The sequence below is a fragment of the Macaca nemestrina genome, chromosome X (genome assembly GCF_043159975.1).
Source record: "Macaca nemestrina isolate mMacNem1 chromosome X, mMacNem.hap1, whole genome shotgun sequence".
In the NCBI taxonomy this organism is placed as follows: Eukaryota; Metazoa; Chordata; class Mammalia; order Primates; family Cercopithecidae; genus Macaca; species Macaca nemestrina.
The window spans coordinates 105876051-105899355 of NC_092145.1; the positions used below are offsets into that span (position 1 = coordinate 105876051).

At 40.3% G+C, this 23305-nt stretch overlaps 1 long non-coding RNA gene across 1 annotated transcript in view; it reads right to left on the reverse strand.

Moving 5' to 3' along the window:
* Window positions 1-21342, reverse strand: part of LOC105493776 (uncharacterized) — a 91703-nt gene extending 70361 nt beyond the window's left edge. The window contains exon 1 of the long non-coding RNA XR_011618461.1: window positions 10084-21342. This is a non-coding gene — a long non-coding RNA (uncharacterized lncRNA). The remainder of the gene's footprint in view (window positions 1-10083) is intronic.
* Between the last annotated feature and the right edge of the window lie 1963 nt (window positions 21343-23305).

A 23305-nucleotide genomic window follows, 5' to 3' on the forward strand; every position in this document is an offset into this window, starting at 1 on the left:
TTAAATTTATCTAATAGAATTCTGAATTCCTTCTCTGTGTTATCTCGAATTTCTTTTAGTTTCATCAAAATAGCTATTTTGAATTCTCCATCTGAAAAGTCACATATCTCCATCTCTTCAGGATTACTGCCTGGTGACTTATTAGTTCACTTGGTGAACTCAATGAACTAATAAACCCTGGTGATTTATTTAGTTCATTTGACAAGGTCATGTTTTCCTGGATGGTCTTGATGACGTTTACAGATGTTCATCTGTGTCTAGGATTTTAAGAGTTAGGTATTTATTGTAGTTTTCAGTCTAGGCTTGTTTGTACCATTCCTTCTTGGGAAAGCTTTCCAGGTATCCAAAGGAACTTGGGTTTTGTGATCTAAGCTCTATCTGTATTAGGGGACACCCCAAGCTCAATATCACTGTGGTTCTTGCTGACTCAAAGAGATACTGCCTTGGTGATCTTGTTTAAGATCTGGAAGAATTCTCTGGATTACCAGGAAGAGACTCTTTTTGTCATTTCCTACTTTCTCCCAAACAGAATCTCTCTCTCTCTCTCTCTGTTCTAGGCCGCCTGGAGCTGAGGGTGGGGTGACACAAGCACCCCTGTAGCCACCACCACTGGGACTGTACTGGCCATACATGAAGCCAGCACAGCACTGAGTCTTGCCCAAGGCCCGCTGTAACCACTAACTGGCTACCACCTATGTTCGCTCTAGGCCTTGAGGCTCTACAATCTGCAGGTAGAAAATACAGCCAGGCCTGTGTCCTTCCCTTAAGGGTGATGAGCTCCCTCAGGCCCAGGGCAGGTCCAGGGGTGCCATCCAGGAGTCAGGGACTAGAGTCAACCTTAGAAGTCTACCTGGTACTCTATTGTATGGTAGCTGAGCTAGCACTAAAACCATGAGATGCCATCCTTCCCAGTCTTCCTTCCTGTTTCCACAGACAGAGGAGCCTCACCCCATCACCACCACCCCTACAGGCCCACAGAGAGTATTGCCAGACTACTGACAATGTTCCCTTAAAGCCCAAGGGCTCTTCAGTCAACTTGTGGTGAATACTGCCTAGCCTGAGACTCACCCTTCAGGGTAGTGGGCTCCTTTCTGGTAGAGGGTAGGTCCTGAGCCAAGAATTAAGGAATTTAAGAGCCAAGGCCAGGAATCAAGGATGCCAAAAGCCTGCCTGGTGCTTTGCACCCCCGTGGCTGAGCTGGTACCTAAGGTCCAAGACAACGTCCCTTTTCCTTTTTCCTTTGCTTTTCTCAAGCATAAGGAGTCTCTCTCCATAGCCCCACAGCTGGAAATGTGCTGAGTTTCACCTGAAGCTAGCAAGTCTCTCTGAGTCCCACCCAAGGCCCACAGCATACTACCTGGGTATCGCTGCTGGTTATTCAGGGTCCAAGGGCTCTTTAGTCAGCAAGTGATGGGTCCTTACAGAACTGGGTCCTTCCCTTCAAGGTAGCGGGTTCCTTTCTGGCCCAGGGTGTGTCTAGAAATTTAGGTTGGGAGCTACAGCCTGGAAAGGGGTCTCTTTTGGAGCCAGGAGCTGTGGAGTCTAGGGTTGGGATAGAGGGGATTCAAGTACTTTCTTAGCTGCCCAGTTGGTGTCTCCAGTAGGTCACATGCCTGCTCCCCATCGTCCACTGGCTCTGAACTCAGTTCAGCCCTAGGACTCACCTAGGAGTTGCAATGTTTGTGGCCTAGAATTGTCTTACAAGTTTATTTGGAGCCCCAGAGCACTTTAGCATGTAGTGGTGAGGCTTGCCAGAACTCAAGTTCTGACTGCTGGGATGGGCAATTCTCCTCTGGCTAGGACTGGTTTAAATACTCCCTCTGTGGGTGGGCATCAGCTGAGTGCAGCCTGGTTTTGCTTTCTGCTGTGAAAGGGCAGCACTGAGTTCCATGCAATGTCTCACAATTGTGGCACTGACCCTCTCCCAAGTGCTCAGATTCTCTCTTCATGCCATGCACCAGCTGCCAGGGGGTGGGGGATAAGTGGCAGCAGCAATTCAAGACTCTTTCCTACTCTCTTCCATGCCTCTTTCAGTGATGTGATGTTAAAACCGGGTACTGTGAGTGCTCACCTCATTTTTGGTTCTTATGAAAGTACTTTGTTTGCATAGATAATTGTCAAATCGGTGTCCTTGTATGGGGAACTATTGGTGGAGCCTCCTATTCTGCCATCTTGTACTGTCCCTCTTCCTTTCTTCTTTTTTAATATAGGCATCTACCACTATAAACTTACCTCTTAGTATAGGTTTTGCTGCATCCTATAAGCTTTGGTATGTTGTATTTTTGTTTGTTTCAAGATATTTTTTAATTTGGATTTCTTCTTTGACCCATTGGTTTTTTAAAAGTGTGCTGTTTAATTTCCACATATTTGTGAATTTTCCAGATTTCCCACTGCTACTTAGTTGTAATTTCCTTCCACCATTGTCAGAAAAGATACATGGTATGATAACAATCTTCTTAAAGTTATTAAGACCCATCTTGTGACAAACATATACTCTATCTCGGAGAATGTTCTATTTATACCTAAGAATTATAATTTCTTTAAAAATGAAACATACACCTACCATATAAACAAGCCATTCTACTCCTTGGAATTTATTCAAGAGAAATAACCAAATGTCCACAAAATGTCCACCAAATGTCTACTTGTTCATAACAGCTGTGTTTGTAATAACCCAAAGCTAGAAACAACCTAAATATCAATCAACAAGTGAATGGGTAAACAAATTTTGATATGGTCATACAATGGAACACTATTCAGTAACATGTGGAAATGAATTATTTATACACACAACAAACTCAATTAATCTCAAAATATTTATGCTGAATGAAAAAGCCAGATTATAAAACTCTAGAAAATGCAAACTAGTCTATTGTAACAGAAAACAAATTAATAAACCTTGGGAAAGTGTAGTAGAGCAAGAGGAAAGATTTACAAAGGGAAATAAGAAATTTTGAGAAATAATAATTATGTTCTTCATCTTTTTTTTTTTTTAGATGAAATCTGGCTCTGTCGCGCAGGCGGCAGTGCAGTGGCACAATCTCAGCTCACTGCAACCTCCACCGCCTGGGTTCAAGTGATTTTTATGCCTCACCCTCCCAAGTAGCTGGGACTACAGCGCCTGCCACCATGCCTGGCTAATTTTTGTATTTTTTGTAGAGACGGGGTTTCACCACATTGGCCAGGCTTGTGTCAAACTCCTGACCTCAGGTGATCCATCCCCCTCAGCCTCCAAAGTGCTGGGATTACAGGTGTGAGCCATTGCGCCCAGCATAATTATGTTCTTTATCTTAAATATAGTGATTGTCTTATGATATATATATTAAAACTGATGAAATTGCACACTTTAAATGTGTGCAGTTAAATGTATGTAAATAATACTTCAATAAAGCTGTTTCTAAAATAAACGATGCTAACAAATAACAAATAAGAACTCTTAGTCCAACATGGAAGGAGCTTGGAAGTTGTTGCCTCTGTCCTCACAACAAGAAAAAATCTGAACAAGCTGAAACTAAACAACTCTTCTTAGGTCTATCAAGGAATTGAGGTCACAGGGCAAACTGCTACTCCAAAAATTGGAGCTATAAGCAAATACAGAAAATCACAGCTTACCGGAGCAGAAGCCTACCACTGGAACCAGTATCAAGTTACTTTTACCCATTGCATCATGTTTAGCTTTAAACAAAAAATTATAAGGCGTACTAAAAAATAAAACACAGTTTGAAGGGACAGAGTGAGCATCAGAACCTGACTTAGATATGGCAGATATTTTGAAATCATCAGATCACGACTTTAGATTAACTACTGTTAATATGCTAAGGGCTCTAATGGAAAAAGTGGACAATATGCAAAAATGGATAGCTGAAGTAAGCAGGCAGATGGAAACTCTAGGAAAAAAGAATCAAAAGGAAATGCTAGAAATCAAAAACACCATAAGAGAAATAAAGAATTCCTTTGATGGGCACATCAATAGACTGGACCTAGCCAAGGAAAGAATCAGTGAGCTTGAAGATATGCCAATAGAAATTTCCAAGATGGAAATATGAAGAGAAAAAGGAATTAGAAAAATGAAACAAAATATCCGAGAACTGTGGGACAATTACAAAAAGGGTAACATATGCATAATGGGAATACCAAAAGGCAAACAGAGAAAGAAACAAAATAAAGCTTTGAGGTAATAATGATTGAGAATTTTTCAAAATTAATAACATATACTCAACCATAAATACAGGAAAACACTGTAAAGAAAATGAAACAAAAGCCACAGACTAGGAAAAAACTATTTGTAAAATACTTCTAATAAAGGACTTACATCCAAAACATACAAAGAACTCTTAAAACTCAGCTGTAAAAAAAAGGAAGCAATTAAAATTGGGACAAAAGATCTGAAGAGATGACTCACCAAGAAAGATACACAGATGGCAAACAAGCATATGAAAAAATGCTCAACATCATACGTCATCAGAGAAATGCAAACTGAAACAACAAGGCCGGGTGCGGTCGCTCACGCCTGTAATCCCAGCACTTTGGGAGGCAGAGGCAGGTGGATCACTTGAGGCCAGGAGTTCAAGACCACCCTTGCCAACATGGCGAAACCCTGTTTCTACTAAAAATACAAAAATTAGCCAGGCATGGTGGTGGGTGCCTGTAGTCCCAGCTACTCGGGAGGCTGAGGCAGGAGAATCACTTGAACCCAGGAGGCGGAGGTTGCAGTGAGGAGAGATGGAACCACTGCACTCCAGCCTGGGCAACAGAGCCAGACTCCTTCTCAAAAAAAAAAAAAAAAAAAAGAGATACCACTACACACCTATTAGAATAGCCAAAATTCAAAATACCAAAAACACCAAATGCTAGCGAGGATGTGGAGCAACAGGAGCTCTCATTCATTGCTGGTGGGAAAGCAAAATGGTGTAGTCACTGTGGAAGACAGTTTGGCATTTTCTTACAAAACTAAACATACTCTTACCATATGATCCAGTAATTGCACTCCTTGCTATTTACCCAAATGAATTGAGATTTATGTTTATACAAAAACTGCACAGAAATGCTTACAGCAGCTTTAGTCAGAATTACCAAAACTTGGAAGCAATCATGATGTCCTTCAATAGATGAGTGGATAAATTCTGGTACATTCATAGAATGGCATGTTATTCATCAATAAAAAGAAATAAGCTCCCAAACCACAAAACGACATGGACAAGCCTTAAATATATATTGCTAAGTGAAAATAGCCAATGTGAAAAGGCTGTGTGATTCCAACTATATGACATTTTGGGAAAAGCAAAAACTTCCCTCTTTCCAGGCAGTAAAACGATCAGTGGTTGCCAGCATTTCTGGAGGAGGGAGAGAAGGATGAATAGGCAAATCACAAGGGATTGTAGGACAGTGAAACTATTTTCTCTGACACTATAACAGTGGATACATGTCATTATACATTTGTCAAAACTCATAGAATATACAACACAAAGAATGAACCCTAATGTAAGTTATGGAATTTAGCTAATAATAATGTATCAATAATGGCTCATAATTATAAAAAATATACCATTTTGATCTAAATATCTAAATATTTTTAAATATATTTTAAAATAATATCTAAAATATTTTTACCTAAATGTCTAAAGCAACATATTAATCATAGGGGAAATTGGTGGGCAGAGGGGAGTGGGGAGAGGGGTCATATAGGAACTCTCTGTACTTTCCATTCTTTTTTTTTTTTTGAGATGGAGTCTCTCTGTCACCCAGGCTGGAGTGCAGTGATCTCAGCTCACTGTAACCTCCGCCTCCCAGGTTCAAGCGATTCTCCTGTCTCAGTCTCCCGAGTGGCTGGGACTACAGGCGCGTGCCACCACGCCCGGCTTTTTGTATTTTTAGTAGAGACGGGGTTTCTCGATGTTGGCCAGGCTGGTCTCGAACTCCTGACCTCAAGTGATCCGCCTGCCTCAGCCTCTCAAAGTGCTGAAATTACAGACGTGAGCCACCATGCTTGGCCACCATTCATTTTTTCTGTAAACCTTAAACTGCTCTAAAATATGAAGTCTATTATTTTAAAATAAATAAATAGCAATATATGCACATTATATAGAAATATGGACATAGTATGAGGGGAAATAGCTAGAACTGCATTTGTTGACATGGAAGGAAGAATAGGGTATGTGGAATGATAGGATGGAGGCTGATTTTTTTATTAAGTGTCTTTAATACTATATTAATTACTTAATATAAAGTAATACTTAATTACCCTTATAAATCATATTGGTTTTTAAAGAATAAACATAAAATAATAGAATAGCCATCATTTATCATTTCTCAGTAAATTCCATTGCAGTTTGTTTAAATAGCCTACTTGGATTAAACAATCTACGCTAGCATCTCCACATTTACAATTAATGATGTTTATTCCCATAGATACCTAAGGAGTATATAAAATCTCTCAGAAACCGTAATATGCAGCAAAGAAACATGGAAGGGATGGATGGTTGGCATTCAGTGGAATCCTCCCTTAATATAGGCACATCTTCAGTCCTTGAATGGTCAGGGACTACATAAAACAGTTCAGGATATGCGTGGACTCCGAACAAAGTTCACATGTAAGAAAGCCACAGACAAATCTCACTTATACATATTGATGTAAAATAAATAAAATATTAACAAATAGAATTCAGCAGTAAATTGAAGAAGTAAAAACTGTGGGGTCCATTCTAAGAGTGCAAGAGTTATTCAATATTAGGAAATACACAAAAAAAAAAGAAAAAAGGAAATACACATCATTCATTGTACTAATAGGCCAAATGAGAAAACTCACATGGTCATCTCAATAGATTCCCAAAAAATCAATTTAACAAAATTCAAGATGTATTTCTGATTTAGTTATCTAGGAATGGATACTTATTTGACATAATTTTTATACTCTGTATTTCTAACCAAAAACCAGTATCATGCTGAATAATGAAATCTGAGACTCTCCATTAAAGTCAGAGAAAAGGTGCAAGCCCCATTATCACCACTATTACTATTCTGAAGGCAATACATAACACAATTAGACAAGAGAATTAAATGAGGCACAAATTTGGGAGAGCTATTATAGGAGCAAAATAATCTCTATTTGTTGTTGACATAGCTGTATAACTTGAAAGCCTGAGGAAATTTATGGAAAACCTATTAGAAACAATAATAGGATTTAGTGACGTACTAGTAATTGCTTTCCCACAACCAGTTCAAAAAGATAAGGGAAAAATATCCCCTTCACAATAGCAACTAAAATAGGAATAAACCTAACAAGGAACATATAAAACATATAAAAATAAAACTTTAAAATTCTACTAACATAAAAAACTTGAATAACTAGAAAGCCATACCTTACTCTCCAATGGGAAGATTCAATACTATGAAAGACAATGATTTTCTCTAAATTAACCTATAAATTCAATATAACCTCGGTCAAAATGTCAATAGGCAATTTTATATTATTTTTACTTTCACAATGTGTGCTAAGGTTCACCTGGAGAATAAATATGTGAAAACAGGCAGAAATTTTCTGAAAAAGAAGACAAAAGAGGCTTTGCCCAACCAGATATGAAAATATATTTTGAAGTTACATTAATTACAACGAGATGGCACTGGTACAGGCATAGACATTCAGATCAATAGAATAAAAGAGAGTGCAGAAATAAACAAAAGCACATACGAAAACTCCGTATTTGATAAAGGTGACATTTCAATTCAATAAGTCAATAATTACTAGTCAATAGATGGTACGGAGACAGCAGACTTAGCATTTGAAAGGAAAAGAAGCTAGATCCCTGTCCTAAATCCTACCCCAAAATAAATTCCAGATAGATCAAAGATTTAACTGTAAAACTGAAACCATAAAAGTACTAGCAGACAACATGGATGAATCATTTTTAATATAAAATTTTGGAGTGGGTAAAGTTATCACTGCAGTTAAAATGGCTTTTATCAAAAGGACAAAAAAATAATGGACGCTGGCAAGGATGCTGAGAAAGGAGAATGTTTGTATACTGTTAATGGGAATGGAAAGTAGTACAGCCACTGTGGAAAACAGTATGGAGATTTCTCAAAAAAATAAAAATAGAACTGCCATATTATCCAGCAATCCCAGTGCTAGGTATACATCCAAAAGAAAGGAAATCAGTATATTGGAGAGATATCTGCACTCCCGTATTTATTGTAGCACTATTCAATATAGTCAAAATATAGAATCAACCTAAGTGTCCATCAATGGATGAATTGATAAAGAAAATGTGGTATATATACATAATTGAATATTATTCAGCCATACAAAAAGAGTGAAATCCTGACATTTATAACAACATGGATGACATTATGTTAAGTGAAATAAGCCAGGCACAGAAAACAAATAGCACATGTTCTCACTCATATGTGGGAGTTAAGAAAACACTGATCTTGTGGAGGTAGAGAGTAGTAGGATGATTACCAGAGGCTAGCAAGGGTAGTGGAGAGGTGGGGATAAGGAGGGGTTCGTTAACAGGTACAAAAATACAGTTAGATAGTAGGAATAAGATCTTGTGTTTGGTGGCACTATAGGGTGAATATAGTTAACAATAATTTATTGTATATTTCAAAATAGCTAAAAGAGTAGATTTGGAATATTCCCAACACAAAGAAATGATTATTGTTTGAGGTGATGGTTATCCCAATTACCCTGACTGGATCATTACACATCATAAACAGGTATAAAAATATCACATGTAACCCATAGGCATGTACAATCCATAAAAATTAAATTGTGTACCCATAAAACTTAAAATTAAATTATTTAAAAAGAAAACAAAATCCAAAAACCATAAAGGGAATGATGGGTAAACCTAATCATATAAGTTTAAACAAAGTTTATCTTTGCATATACCACAAGCAAAGCCAAAAGACAACAAATGGGTGTGGGGAACATTTGTGCAAATACATATATAATAAGAATATTTACTTCAATATTACATCACATAAAAACAAAAAATTAGAAAAAAATAACCACTAAAAGACATCCAATTAAATAAATTCTGGTAACTCCATACACTGCAATAATATGAATTTATTTTGTTTTGTTTTTAATAAGGTAGATGTATATGTATTGGTACAGAAAGATGTTAAGTGTTATGTGAAAAAGGCAATTATAGAACTTTCATTGGTGTAAACAAAAGCATATATTCATATTTATCTTTATGCAGAGAGATACATGCTTGTTTGTATATGCATGGAAAATGGGAAGATGTAGACAAAACTGTTAAAAGTTACTGTCTCTGCAGATTGGTATTAGGAGAGAAAAGCATTGGATAAGAACTTTGTTTTTAGTTTATACATTCAAACATTCCACAAGTATTGACTGAACTTATACAGCAGCACTGTTTTAGATCCTCAGGATACAGATAAGGCTTCTGTTCTCATTTTTAAAGAGGACGCAGACAATAAACAATTACATAAATGAGCAACGCAATTTCAAACAGTGACAAGGGCTATGCAGGGAATAAAAAGGAGTTATATGACAGAAAGCAGTGGGGCAAAGAGTTGTGTGGGCTATTTCATACTGCGTGGTTTGGCAAAGGCCTCTCTGAAGAAGTGACAATTAAGTGAAGACAATGACAAGAAGGAGCCAGCCACTGGAAAAGCAAGGGGAAAAGCATTATAAAGAGAAGGGACCCTCTGTTTAAAGCTGGCGAAGAAAAAAAAAATTTTTTTTTAAATAAAGAGAAGGAACACTCAGTGCAAAGGACCAAAGGTGAGAACAACCTTGGCGTGTTCCGGAAACAGAGGCCAATGTAGCTGGAGCTACATTCCTTTAAATTGAAAGGAAGTAAATGAAAGGAAGAGTCAAAGCAGCTGATTGATGTTCAGATCAGATTATGTCTGTATTGATTGCTTTTGTTTTTTTTATATGACAAGCTTGTGGTCATTTTTAAAAATAAAAATAACATATTAATGCTTTAAAAAAAAAAAGATTAAGAGCATCTGACAGACCAGCTCCATCACTGGCTGTGTCACCTTAGTCAAGTTAATCTCACTAAACTTCAGTTTCTTCACTTGTAAAATGAGGAAAAGTATACTCACCTCAGAGGGCCGAAGTGCAAATTAAATTAAACCTATTTAAAAGGCTGTTTTTGTTAAGACTCTTTTGGATGCAAGGAACAGAAACCCAGTGAAGCTAGATCACGAATCGGAAATCCAAGAGCAGGAAGTGAAGTACAGCTAAAGCTTATTAAGCCTGGAGCTGCAGGAAATTTCTGGATGAGGCATGGACCCTCTGCTCTGGAGCTTTACCATTAATATAATTCATCTGCACTACATGTCTGCTTCTCTCTGTACACCTGCCCCAGCTTCCTCATTCAGCCAACCACTTTGAACTGTTCCCCCAGGATTTTAACAGGCACTTGACCTGATTCATAATGCCGCACCCACCCACCCAGCATCCTGGTCTACTGGACCTGTCAGCTCAGCTACCGACAACTAACTGACAACTCTCCTCTGGATCTCCTATTTCACATTCCCAAGAGAGCAATCTGATTGGCCCACCTCATCTTCTAAAGCTGGGCCATATAACTCACAGGCTGTGGGCTGGCCATGGATCAGATGCTGTATCCTAAGGCAAGGGTGGATGTAATACATAGTTAGTCCTTGCTTGATCATTTGGTAGGAACTGTAAGTAGAGCCAATTCTCCCAGAAGGGGATGTAAAGATGGCCAGCAAGAAGTGGCATCTCTGATGCATGTGTGCAGCAGAGTGACTGGAATATGGTAGGTGTTCAACAAATAGTCATAATCATTCACAGTAACATTATGTCACCTCTTACAGGAAGCCTTCCCAGAACTCTCAAGCTTCCCAAACTTTTTCACCCAGATCAGAACCCCTACTGCAGGAATCATCCAATTAAGAAATCAATGAAATTTCATTATACAGGACAGAATCTTATGGCCTTCTAGGTATAAAGCACTGTACCGGGCACTGGGAGGAAGGATGCACAAATGAATGAGGCCCTTATCCTGGCCTCAAGGAGCTCTGAGGGTAGTAAAAGGTAAAAGGCAACCTGAGCCATGAGAAATCCACAGATAGGGAGCTCTGGGAGTTCAGAGAAGGGCAAAAACTGTTGTTTATCCATATGTATGCCTGTCTCCTGGATACCTTCCTTTAGATGTCCCAAAGGCACCTCGAACTAAACATATTTAAAACTGATCTCATCTGCTCCCTCCCAAACCTGTTCCTCTTCTCAGATTCCCTGTCTCAGTGAGGCAAGTTCATCCAACCCAGTTGCTCAAGCTTGAAACCTGAGCTGCACCCGCTCACAATGTCAGCTGTTGCAGTTGCTAAAGTTGTCCCCGAAACTTTGGTGTGTGTTTGCCTTGCCCCAAAGGTCAGAACTAATAATAAACTTGAGCATTGCTGCAGGATACGGAAATTAAAACCAGCCTGGAGACAGGCAAGACCCGGAGTCCACCAGGTTTGATTTCGGATTTGGCCTCTGATGTCAATGGGTATGATCCCTTTCAGGAAAGCGGGTCAACAAGAGCCTAAAGCATGTTTATGACATTTTCCCGGTAATTCTGCTCCTAAATCAATATCCACCCACCCCTACTCCCACAGGAAAAGCTCTAAGCACAAAATTATTCCTTGCAGAGATATTTTTTGATGGTCAAACACTAGAAAGTAGTTTTAATATCCAACAAGAGTTAAGTGAATTGTGGCACAGCTGTCTGATGGAACATTCTACCACCATTGCTGAGAGATGATGGCTGTGGAGATTCTACAGCAACAGAGAAAAATTATTATGCTATAACTAAGGATACAGGGTTATGTGTACACTCTGACTGCAACAACCTAAAAACTTCATGGCCTGAAGCTCTGCTGATGGACATTTAAAATTTCTATTACTAATTTTTAAAAAGGCCTTAACTTTATGTCATATATGGGTATCTCTGGGTTTGGGGTTTTTTGGTTTGTTGTTTTCGTTTTTTCAGTCTTTTCCCTCCGTCAATCAACCGCCTTAAAAATGTGTCTTCTTTGTACCTGGCCCTTCACTAGGTGAATCACCCACAACTCTTTCTCTGGGATGTCAGGGCAGAAGAAGAAACAGATATAAAAATAAATAGTTTCAAAAATATATGGGCCAGTCTTTATGGGCCCACTTGTGGACGTACGCAGGCACGGTCACCCCCTGGCGGCCACTCGACTACCCGCTCTTGGGTGGCTCTAACCTCTGGACAGCGGCTTCCACTCTCGGTGGCCAGCCCCTGCCTCTGTCTCTGAGAGAGTCCAAGACTCCTCCCTCTCCCTCCTGGGGCCCTCCATCCCCTAGCAGGCGTCTCAGCCCAGGCCTGGACAAATCCGACGCTTTTACTCGCACCGGAGCTCCTCCCTCCCCCAAAGTCTCACTTCCGCTGTGAGCGGCAAGATTACGTCATTGTCAGTGGTTCGCATGCGCCCTCACCACTGGCCAATTGGCGCACCCCTGCCGCAGGTGGGCTCCGGGGTTCGCCCTTTTCCTTTCCTAATGGTTTATTTAAAGTGGCGACACACTACTTGTAAGAGACGCTGGTAAACTCGTGGCTTTAGGAGGAAATGGGAGCCAAGAAAAGTTGCAAAGCTCAAGGCTCACGACCGCTTGGTCGCCATTGTCCCACTCACTTCCGAAATAGATAACGCCCCTTTCCGACTCCTTTGGCCTCCCCGCTCCAAGAGCGAGACTCGAAGCCCCGCCCCGTGTGCGTCTAGTCCCAAGATACCCAGCAGCGCTTGCGAGTGCAAGTACACTGGGGCGGGGCTGACGGGAGGCTGATGCAATCGAGTCGGGCGGGTGGGGCACGTCGGTGAAAGTGGGTACCGGAAGAGAAAGGGTTATTTCAGCAGGCTTAGCAACCCTACTCACAGTGAGACCTTAATATATAAGTAGAAGTTTGTGCCTGGTTTGGAGAGCTCTTTGACTTAATTTTTTCAAATGTAACGCCTGTAATCCCAGCACTTTGGGAGGCCAAGGTGGGTGGATCGCTTGAGTCCATGAGTTTGAGACCAGCATGGGCAACACAGTGAGATCCTCCCTATTTTATTTAAAAAAACATTATTTTAATTGTATATATCCTATCGGCACAGCAATCCCATTTCCATATATATACATCCAAGACTCCTAGAGAAGTGTATCCGGATCACCTACAGGGCTTGTTAAAACACAGATTGTTGTGGCCTGTCTACTATCAGAGATTAAGAACTTGTGTTTCTAACAACTTCCAGGGTATGCTGGGGCAAACTGGTTCAAGATCACACTTTAAGAACCTTAGATCTAGGGGACAAAAAACTGCAAGGAGCCTTATGAACAATTGTAAGCCGTGCTGATTTGTTGGCAATAATGAAAAACTGAAAGTATCAGTGGGGGCAGGAGATGGCTGATAATGATATGACTTATCAGTTTAAAATGGGCTATATATAGGCCAGGCGTGGTGGCTGACGCCTGTAATGCCAATACTTCGAGAGGCCGAGGTGGGTGGATCACCTGAGGTCAGAAGTTTGAGACCAGCCTGGCCAACGTGGTGAAACCCCGTCTCTACTAAAAATACAAAAAATTAGCCAGGCGTGGTGGCACGTGCCTGTAATCCCAGACACTCGGGAGACTGAAGCAGGAGAATCACTTGAACCCGGGAGGCAGAGGTTGCAGTGAGCCGAGATCGTGCCACTGCACTCCAGCCTGGGCGACACAGCCAGACTATCTCAATTAATTAATTAATTTAATGGGCTATATATAAACTGACATGGAAAAATATCGAAGGTGATGATGATAGTAGTGGGGGTGGTGATGAGGACACTTAACATTTATTGAGCACTTACACTGTATCAGGCACTGTGTGAAGGATTTTACATTTCTTATTTTCTACAGCAATTCTCAGGAGTGTGGACTGTGTCTAATTTGCTGTATATTTTTAGTCCAGAACAGGGTCTGGCACCCAGGATCTTGTCAGTAAATGTTTGTGGCCTCATGTGATCAGACCCAGTCCCACAAGTTCACAGTCCCAAGGGTTTAGGACTTCACAGCCCAAACAATATTTCAAAAAATTGCGAGGGATGGATAAAATATTGCAGAAGAAGGACACTAAAAACAAACTACTGCCTTCTATCACCATCATTTTAAGAAAAGACAATTACACATAATCCCCAAGTAAAGGACAAACTTTTAAATTTATCTTTAATATGAAAATTTTTAACATATGCAAAAGTAGAAAGAAGAGTAAATGAACCCCCAAGTACCTCTCAACCAGCTTCTCAATTATCAATTCCTGGCCAAGCATCTTACATCTCTAACCCCAACACACATCGTATCCCAGATTACTTTGAAGCAAATTCTAGACACCATTTTCTCCATAAATATTTGAGTTCATGTGTTTAAAATATAAGAACTCTTTTATAATAATAACCATAATACCACAGAATATCTAAAAATTTAATAATAATTTCCTAATATTATAAAATATCCAAGTATTTACATTTCCCTGATTTATACATATCTTTTGCAGTTTTGCACAAATTAGCAAGTAAATAAGATAAAGCAAAGGCCTTTAAATCAAATATACACTACAGTGTCCTTTTTATCTTCATTTTACTGCAGATTGGCAAAAACTATATCAGGCCCTTGCAGAAGATGACAGACCAGTATTGGGAACTACTGGCATAACATTCATTCAAAAGTAGATAGTGAGATATATATGTGTGTGTGTGTGCATGCACACGTGTGCACACGTGTGTATATGTGTGTATATACATACAAACTGCAAAATACATATGTGTGTATACACACACACAGCCTGACACTTCTAGCAGTACATAAGGGTAAATAAGACAGATGCAGTCCCTGTACTCCTGGAGCCAACATTCTACTGAGAGAAAGAGACAATAACAAAGTCAAGAAATAAATTCAGAATTTAATTTCTGGGTCATAATATGTACAATGAAAAAAATAAGGAAAGAAGGCAATAGAAAATGATGGAGGCAGTAGTACATTGGCAAAATGGTGAAGTAGGCAGCTCCACGCTCTTGTTCCCCTACCGAAACTGATAATCAAGCAGAAACTGACAGAACCAACTTTCTCAAAACTCTGAAAAACGATGAAAGGTTTATAGCAACCGAGCAAATGCTGAATAAAGAAAAAGGCGAGAACAGATGCCGGTGAGGTTGCAGAGAAAAGGGAACACTTATACACTTACAGTGGGAATGTAAATTAGTTCAGCCACTGTGGAAAGCAGTTTGATTTCTCAAAGAACTTAAAACAGAGCTACCATTTGACTGAGAAATCCCATTACTGGAAATCCCATATACCCAAAGGAAAATAAACCATTCTACTAAAAAGACACATGCATGTGTATGTTCATCACAGTGCTATTCACAATAGCAAAGATACAAAATCAACCTAGATGCCCATCAACAGTGGATTAGATAAAGGAAATGTGATACATATACACTGTGGAATACTATGCAGCCATAAAAAAGAATGAAATCATGTCTTTTGCAACAATATGAATGCAGCTTGAGGTCATCATCCTAAGCAAATTAACACAGGAACAGGGAACCAAATACCACATCTCACTTATAAGTGGGAGCTAAACATTGAGTGCACATGGACATAAAGATGGGAACAATAGACACTGGGGACTATTAGAGGTGGGAGCAGGAGGGGGCCAGGGTTGAAAAACTACCTATTGTATGCTATGCTCACTACCTGGGTGATGGGATCATTTGTACACCAAACCTCAGTGACATGCAACTTACCCATGTAACAAATTTGCATATGTACTCTCTGAACCTAAAATAAAAGTTAAAAAAAAGAAAGATAAAGGCAATTTCAAAATGGTAAGAAAGTTTTATGGCATTTTTACTTGCTCTTGCCGCACCCCCTCTCCAGTGCAGTCACGGTCTTGAATAGGAAAGTCTACATTCTCATATGGGAAACTTGTCCCTGATTCTGGAGGAAACAGAGCAGACCTTATTTGCAAATTGTTGTGTACGTATGTTCTAACCTGCCTTGGGGCTAAAAGACTGACATAAGGTATTCATCTGTGTTTCACTTCACTCAGAACTGAGGCTAGAAAATGGCAAGCTCAAAATCAATGCAAGAAAAAATGAGCAACATGCAGATACTCAGGGGAAAAGATTATGATCAAAACAAAATAGACCACCTAAGGACTGAGAGCAAGAGCTGGGGAGAGTTTATTTGGGAAATTAGGACATTCAAAAGAAGCCACGTATATAGGGGGATTTAGAAAGCCATGTGCAGGCTCCACACAAGACACATCCTCAGAAAAACAACATGTGAAAACTCTAACATTTCACCACGGGCTGAGTCCTATGCTTAGTGCAAGCCTAGTTAGGTGTTGAAAACAAATGTCTTAGAACAAAATGATTCTGCAAATATGAGTGGGGGAGGTAATTTTTTGTTTGTTTGATTTTTTTGAATTTTAATTTTTTTTTCTTTTTTTTTAGTTCTTGACATTCAAGGAAATCCTATCAAAACACTAGCTGAGTACAAACTGAAAAACAGAAATATCAATGATTACACACACAAAAAAAGTCTTCCTAAAAGTACTTTGGGAAAGTCACTAAACAAATGGACTACTATAGCCTTCACATAAATTAAATAAACAGCGAACTCAGAGGAAAAAGGAGAATTTAATGTACCCCATTAACATTTTGTGATATTCAAACATATAGCTTTCAACAAAAAACATCACAAAACATACAAAGAAATAGGAAATTATGGCCCATTTACAGAAACAAACTAAATTGACAGAAACTATTCCTGAAGAAGTCCGGGCATCAAATTTAATAGACAAACACTTTAAAACAATTGACTTAAATATGCTCACAGAACTAAAGGAAAACATGAACAAATAACTAAAGGAAATTAGGAATATGATGTATGAGCAAAATTAGAATGTCAATTTAAAAGACAGAAAGCATAAAAAAGAACCAAACAGAAATTTTGGAGCTGAAAAGTACAATGATTGAAATGAAAAACTGACTAGAGGTATTGAACAGCAGATCTAAGGAGGCACAATAAAGAATCAGTGAACTTAAGGATAGGATAATCGAAATTATCAAGTCTGAGGAGTAGAAAAGAAAAAGAATTGGCCAGGCACAGTGGCTGATGCCTGTAATCCCAGCACTTTGGGAGGCCGAGTAGGGTGGATCACCTGAGGTCAGGAGTTCAAGACCAGCCTGGCCAACATGGCAAAACCCTCTCTCTACTAAAACTACAAAAATTAACTGGGCATGGTGGTGGGCACCTATAATCCCAGCTACTCAGGAGGCTGAGGCAGGAGAATCACTTGAACCCCCAGGAGGCAGAGGTTGTAGTGAGCCGAGATCATGCCACTGCACTGCAGCCTGCGTGACAGAGCGAGACTCCATCTCAAAAAAGCTGGGCACAGTGGTTCACACCTGTAATCCCAGCACTTTGGGAGGCTAAGGCAGGCAGATCACAAGGTCAGGAGATCGAGGCCATCCTGGGTAACATGGTGAAACCCCATCTCTACTAAAAATGCAAAAAAAAATTAGCCAGGCTTGGTGGCATGCACCTGTACTCCCAGCTACTCGGGAGGCTGAGGCAGGAGACTTGCTTGAACCCAGGAGGCGGAGGTTGCAATGAGCCAAGATCGCACCACTGCACTCCAGCCTGGCAACAGAGCAAGACTCCGTCTCAAAAAAACAAAAACAAATACAAAATTAGCCGGGCATGGTGGTGCATGCCTGTAATCCCAGCTACTTGGGAGGCCCAGGTAACAAGAGCAAAACTCTGTCTCAAAAAAAAAAAAGGAAAAAGAATTAATAAAAGTGAACAGAGCTTAAGGGACCCATAGGACACCATAAGCTAACCCACATACATATTATTTGAGTCTAAGAAAGAGAGAACAAAATAATATTTGAAGAAATAATGGCCAAGGATTTCCCAAATGTGAAGGAAAATAAGGATCTACAAATCCAAGAAGCTGTATGAACTCCAAGCAGCATACTCTCAAAGAGGCACACACTGAGACACATTAGAGTCAAACTTAAAATACAAAGACAAAGAGAATCTTGAAAGCAGTGAAAGAAGTGACTCATTACATACGATCCTTGATACAACTGACAGTTGATTTCACACCAGAAATCACGAAGGCCAAAACACACTAAGATGACATACTTTAAATGCTGAAAGAAAAAAACTGTTAGCCAAGAATTATCTATCCAGCTGCAGAAGGCAGGAAGGAGTGAGGCCTGAAAATCCTGCTTGCTTTCTCAGCCTTGAAGCCAGAGGCAAGATCTCAGCCCTGCACACCAGAGACCTGGATATAAATTCAGCTCTGTTGGCTGTTGGGGGAGCATGGCGGGACTGAGACTGGCCTTGCTGGCTGTGTGGGAGTTGGGCGAGGCCTGTCACTGCTGGCTTTTCTCCCACTTCCCTGGCAGCCTGTATGAAGGAGCAGAGGCAGGGCAGCCATAATCCCCCGCTTGGAACATAACTCCATTGGCCTGAGAACCACCCCTGCCATCCCTCTCTTTAGCCACAGCAAGTCCACCCCCCAAAGACAGTCTGAGCTCAGACATGCCTAACCCTGCCCCCACCTGATGGTCTTTCTCTACAAGCCCTGGTAGCTGAAGACAAAAGACATAAAACTCATGGGTGTTCTATGGCCCTGCCCATCACCTGAGAAACCTGAATACTTATCCAGGTGACCTTAATGCAAGCTTGTATCTCCCTATACTACCACAGCTGATGCTCTCTTGAAAGCACCATCTCCTGGCTGTAGGCCAGTCAACTCAAGTCATTACAGCAACTCATAACAGAACAACCCTGCTATCGGGTGAATCCCACCCCCGATATTCAATGTGGGTTCTTTTCTATTTTCCTAAGCATCGGCTGGTCTGAGAAATAAAGGTAAAGAGTACAAAAGAGAGAAATTTTAAAGCTGGGTGTCCGGGGGAGACATCACATGTCAGCAGGTTCTGTGATGCTCCCTGAGCTGTAAAACTGGCAAGTTTTATTAGCGATTTTCAAAAGGGGAGGGAGTGTACGAATAGGGTGTGGGTCACAGAGATCACATGCTTCACAAGGTAATAAAATATCACAAAGCAAATGGAGGCAGGACAAGATCACAGGACCACAGGACGGGGAAAATTAAAATTGCTAATCAAGTTTTGGGCACGCATTGTCATTGATAATGTCTTATCTGGAGACAGGGTTTGAGAGCAGACAACCGGTCTGACCAAAATTTATTAGGCAGAAATTTCCTCGTCCTAATAAGCCTGGGAGCACTACGGGAGACCAGGGCTTATTTCATCCCTTTGTCTTCGACCAAAAAAGACAGCTGCCCCCAAAGTGGCCATTTTAGAGGCCTACCCTCAGGGGCACATTCTCTTTCTCAGGGATGTTCCTTGCTGAGAAAAAGAATTCAGCGATATTTTTCCTATTTGCTTTTGAAAGAAGAGAAATATGGCTCTGTTCAGCCTGGCTCACCGGCAGGCAGAGTTTAAAGTTATCTCCCTTGTCCCCTGAACACTGCTGTCATCCTGTTCTTTTTTCAAGGTGCCCAGATTTCATATTGTTCAAAAACACATGCTCTATAATTTGTACAGTTAACACAATCATCACAGGGTCCTGAGGTGACATACATCCTCCTCAGCTTACGAAGATGATGGGATTAAGAGATCAAAGTAAAGACAGGCATAGGAAATCACAAGGGTATTGACTGGGGAAGTGATAAGTGTCCATGAAATCTTCACAATTTATGTTCAGAGATTGCAGTAAAGACAGGCATAAGAAATTATAAAAGTATTAATTTGGGGAACTAACAAATGCCCATGAAATCGTCACAATTTATGTTCTTCTGCCATGGCTTCAGCCGGTCCCTCTGTTCAGGGTCCCTGACTTCCCGCAACACCCTGCTCCAAGGAAGGAGAAAACAATAGCTAATTCCACTGCCTGTAACATTCTGACTAACCAGAGGTCCAGAATCTGCCCATGTGACAACTTCATGGCTAGCAGAAACAGGATTTAAGAAAAACAGCACACTAAACAAAACTACAACCACTTCACTACCCTGCTACCTCCACTGCAGCAGGTGCTGGTATTCATGGCTAAGAGACCCAAAGATGGATCACATCACAGGACTCTGCAGACACTCCCGAGTACCAGCCCAGAGCCCAGTAGAAGAAGAGCAATAACAATCACTGCACTCTCACTCTCAGGAAGCCCCATCCTTAGGAGAAGGGGGAGAGCACCCCATCAAGGGACCACCCCATGGGACTAAAGAATTTGAACAGCAGCCCTTGAGTCACCAATCTTCCCTCTGACATAGTCTACCAAAATGAGAAGAAACCAGAAAAACATTTCTGGTAATATGACAAAACAAGGTTCTATAACACACCCAAAAGATCGCACTAGCTCACCAGCAATGGATCAAAACCAAGAAAAAATCTCTGAATTGCCAGAAAAATAATTCAGAAGGTTGCTTATTAAGCTACTTAAGGAGGCACCAGAGAAAAGTGAAAACCGATTTAAAGAAATTAAAAACATAATACAGGATATGGATGGAAAATCTCCAGAGAAATAGGTAGGAAAAATAAAAAACAAATCACAACTTCTGGAAATGAAAGACACATTTGATGAAATGAAGAATACACTGAAAAGTTTCAACAATAGAATCAAACAAGTAGAAGAAAGAACTTTACAGCTCAAAGACTTTTGAATTAACCCAATCCAACAAAGATAAAGAAAAAAATAATCCAAAAATGAACAAAGCCTCCAAAAAGTTTGAAATTACGTTAAAAAAAACAAACTAAGAATAATTGGTGTTCCTGAGGAAGAAAAGAAATCTAAAATTTGGAAAACTTATTTCAGGGAATAATTAAGGAAAACTTCCCTGGCCTTGCTAGAAATCTAGACATCCAAATACAAGAGGCTCAAAGAACACCTGGGAAATTTATCACAGAAAGATCATCATCTAGATACACAGTCATCAGGTTATCTAAAGTCAAGATGAAGGAAAGAATCTTAAGAGCTGTGAGGCGGCCAGGCGCAGTGGCTCACACCTGTAATCCCAGCACTTTGGGAGGCTGAGGTGGGTGGATCACAAGGTCAGGAGATCGAGGCAATCCTGTCTAATACAGTGAAACCCCATCTCTACTAAAAATATTTTTTTTTAAATTAGCCAGGCGTGGTGGTGGGTGCCTGTAGTCCCAGCTACTAGGGAGGTTCAGGCAGGAGAATGGCGTGAACCCAGAAGGTGGAGCTTGCAGTGAGCCGAGATGGCGCCACTGCACTCCAGCCTGGGCGACAGAGCGAGACTCTGACTCAAAAAAAAAAAAAAAAAAAAGCTGTGAGGCAAAAGCATCGGTAACCAATAAAAGAAAACTTATCAGATTAACAGCAGATTTTTCAGCAGAAACCCTACAAGCTAGAAGGGACTGATGTCCTATTTTTAGCCTCCGTAAACAAAATGATTATCAGCCAAAAATTTTGTATCCAGTGAAACTAAGCTTCATAAATGAAGGAAAGCAAATATCATTTTCAGACAAACAGATGCTGAGAGAATTTGCCACTACTAAGCAAGCACTGCAAGAACTGCTATAAGGAGTTCCAAATCTTGAAACCAAACAGAACCTCCTTAAAGCATAAATCTCACAGGGCCTATAAAACAATAACACAATGGAAAAACAAACAAGATATTCAGGCAACAACAGCATGATGAATAGAATAGTACCCCACATATCAATACTAATACTGAATGTAAAAGGCCTAGATGTTCCACTTAAAAGATACAGAATGGCAAATGGATAAGAATTCACCAATCAAGTACCTGCTGTCTTCAAGAGACTCACCTAACACATAAGGATTCACATAAACTTAAGGTGAAGGATTGGAAAAAGACATTCCATGCAAAAGAACACCAAAAGTTAGGCCGGGCGCGGTGGCTCAAGCCTGTAATCCCAGCACTTTGGGAGGCCGAGGCGGGCAGATCACAAGGTCAGGAGATCGAGACCACAGTGAAACCCCATCTCTACTAAAAATACAAAAAATTAGCCGGGCGCGGTGGCGGGCGCCTGTAGTCCCAGCTACTCAGGAGGCTGAGGCAGGAGAATGGCGGGAACCCGGGAGGCAGAGCTTGCAGTGAGCCGAGATCGCGCCACTGCACTCCAGCCTGGGCAACAGCGTGAGACTCCGTCTCAAAAAAAAAAAAAAAAAAAAAAAAAGAACACCAAAAGCGAGCAGGAGTAGCTATTCTTATATCAGACAAAACAGACTTTAAAGCAAAAACAGTTAAAAAAGACAAAGAGGGACATGACATAATGATAAAGGGACTAGTCCAACAGGAAAATATCACAATCCCAAATATATATGCACTTTTATATATAAGTGCTCCTAAATTTATAAAACAATTACTACTAGACCTAAGAAATGAGATAGACAGCAACACAGTAATAGTGAGGGACTTTGATACTCCACTGACAGCACTAGACAGGTCATCAAGACAGAAAGTTAACAAAGAAAAAGTGTACTTTAACTATACCCTCGAACAAATGGATTTAACAGATATTTACAGAACATTCTACCCAACAACTTTAGAATACACATTCAATTCATCAGCACATGAAACATTCTGCAAGATAGACCATATGATAGGCCACAAAACAAGTCTCAATACGTTTAAGAAAATTGAAATTAGGCTAGGAGAGGTGGCTCATGCCTGTAATCCCAGCACTTTAGGAGGCTGAGGCGGGTGGATCGCCTGAGGTCAGGAGTTATAGACCAGCCTGGCTAACATGGTGAAACCCCATCTCTATTAAAAATATAAAAATTAGCCAGGAGTGGGGATGGACGCCTGTAATCATACTCAGGAATATACCTAACAGAAGAGGTGAATGACCTCTACAAGGAAAACTACAAAACACTGCTGAAAGAAATCATAGATGACACAAACAAATGAAATCCCATGCCCATGAGTGAGTAGAATCAATATTGTGAAAATGACCATACTGCCAAAAGCAATCTACAAATTCAATGCAATTCCCATCAAAATACCATCATCATTCTTCACAGAACTAGAAAAAACAATCCTAAAATTCATATGGAACTGAAAAAGAGCCCACATAGCCAAAGAAAGACTAAGCAAAAAGAACAAATCTGGAGGCATCACATTACCTGACTTCAAACTATACTACAAGGCTATAGTCATCAAAACAGCATGGTAGTGGTATAAAAATAGGCACATAGACCAATGGAAGAGAATAGAGAACCCAGAAATAAAGCCAAACACTTACAGCC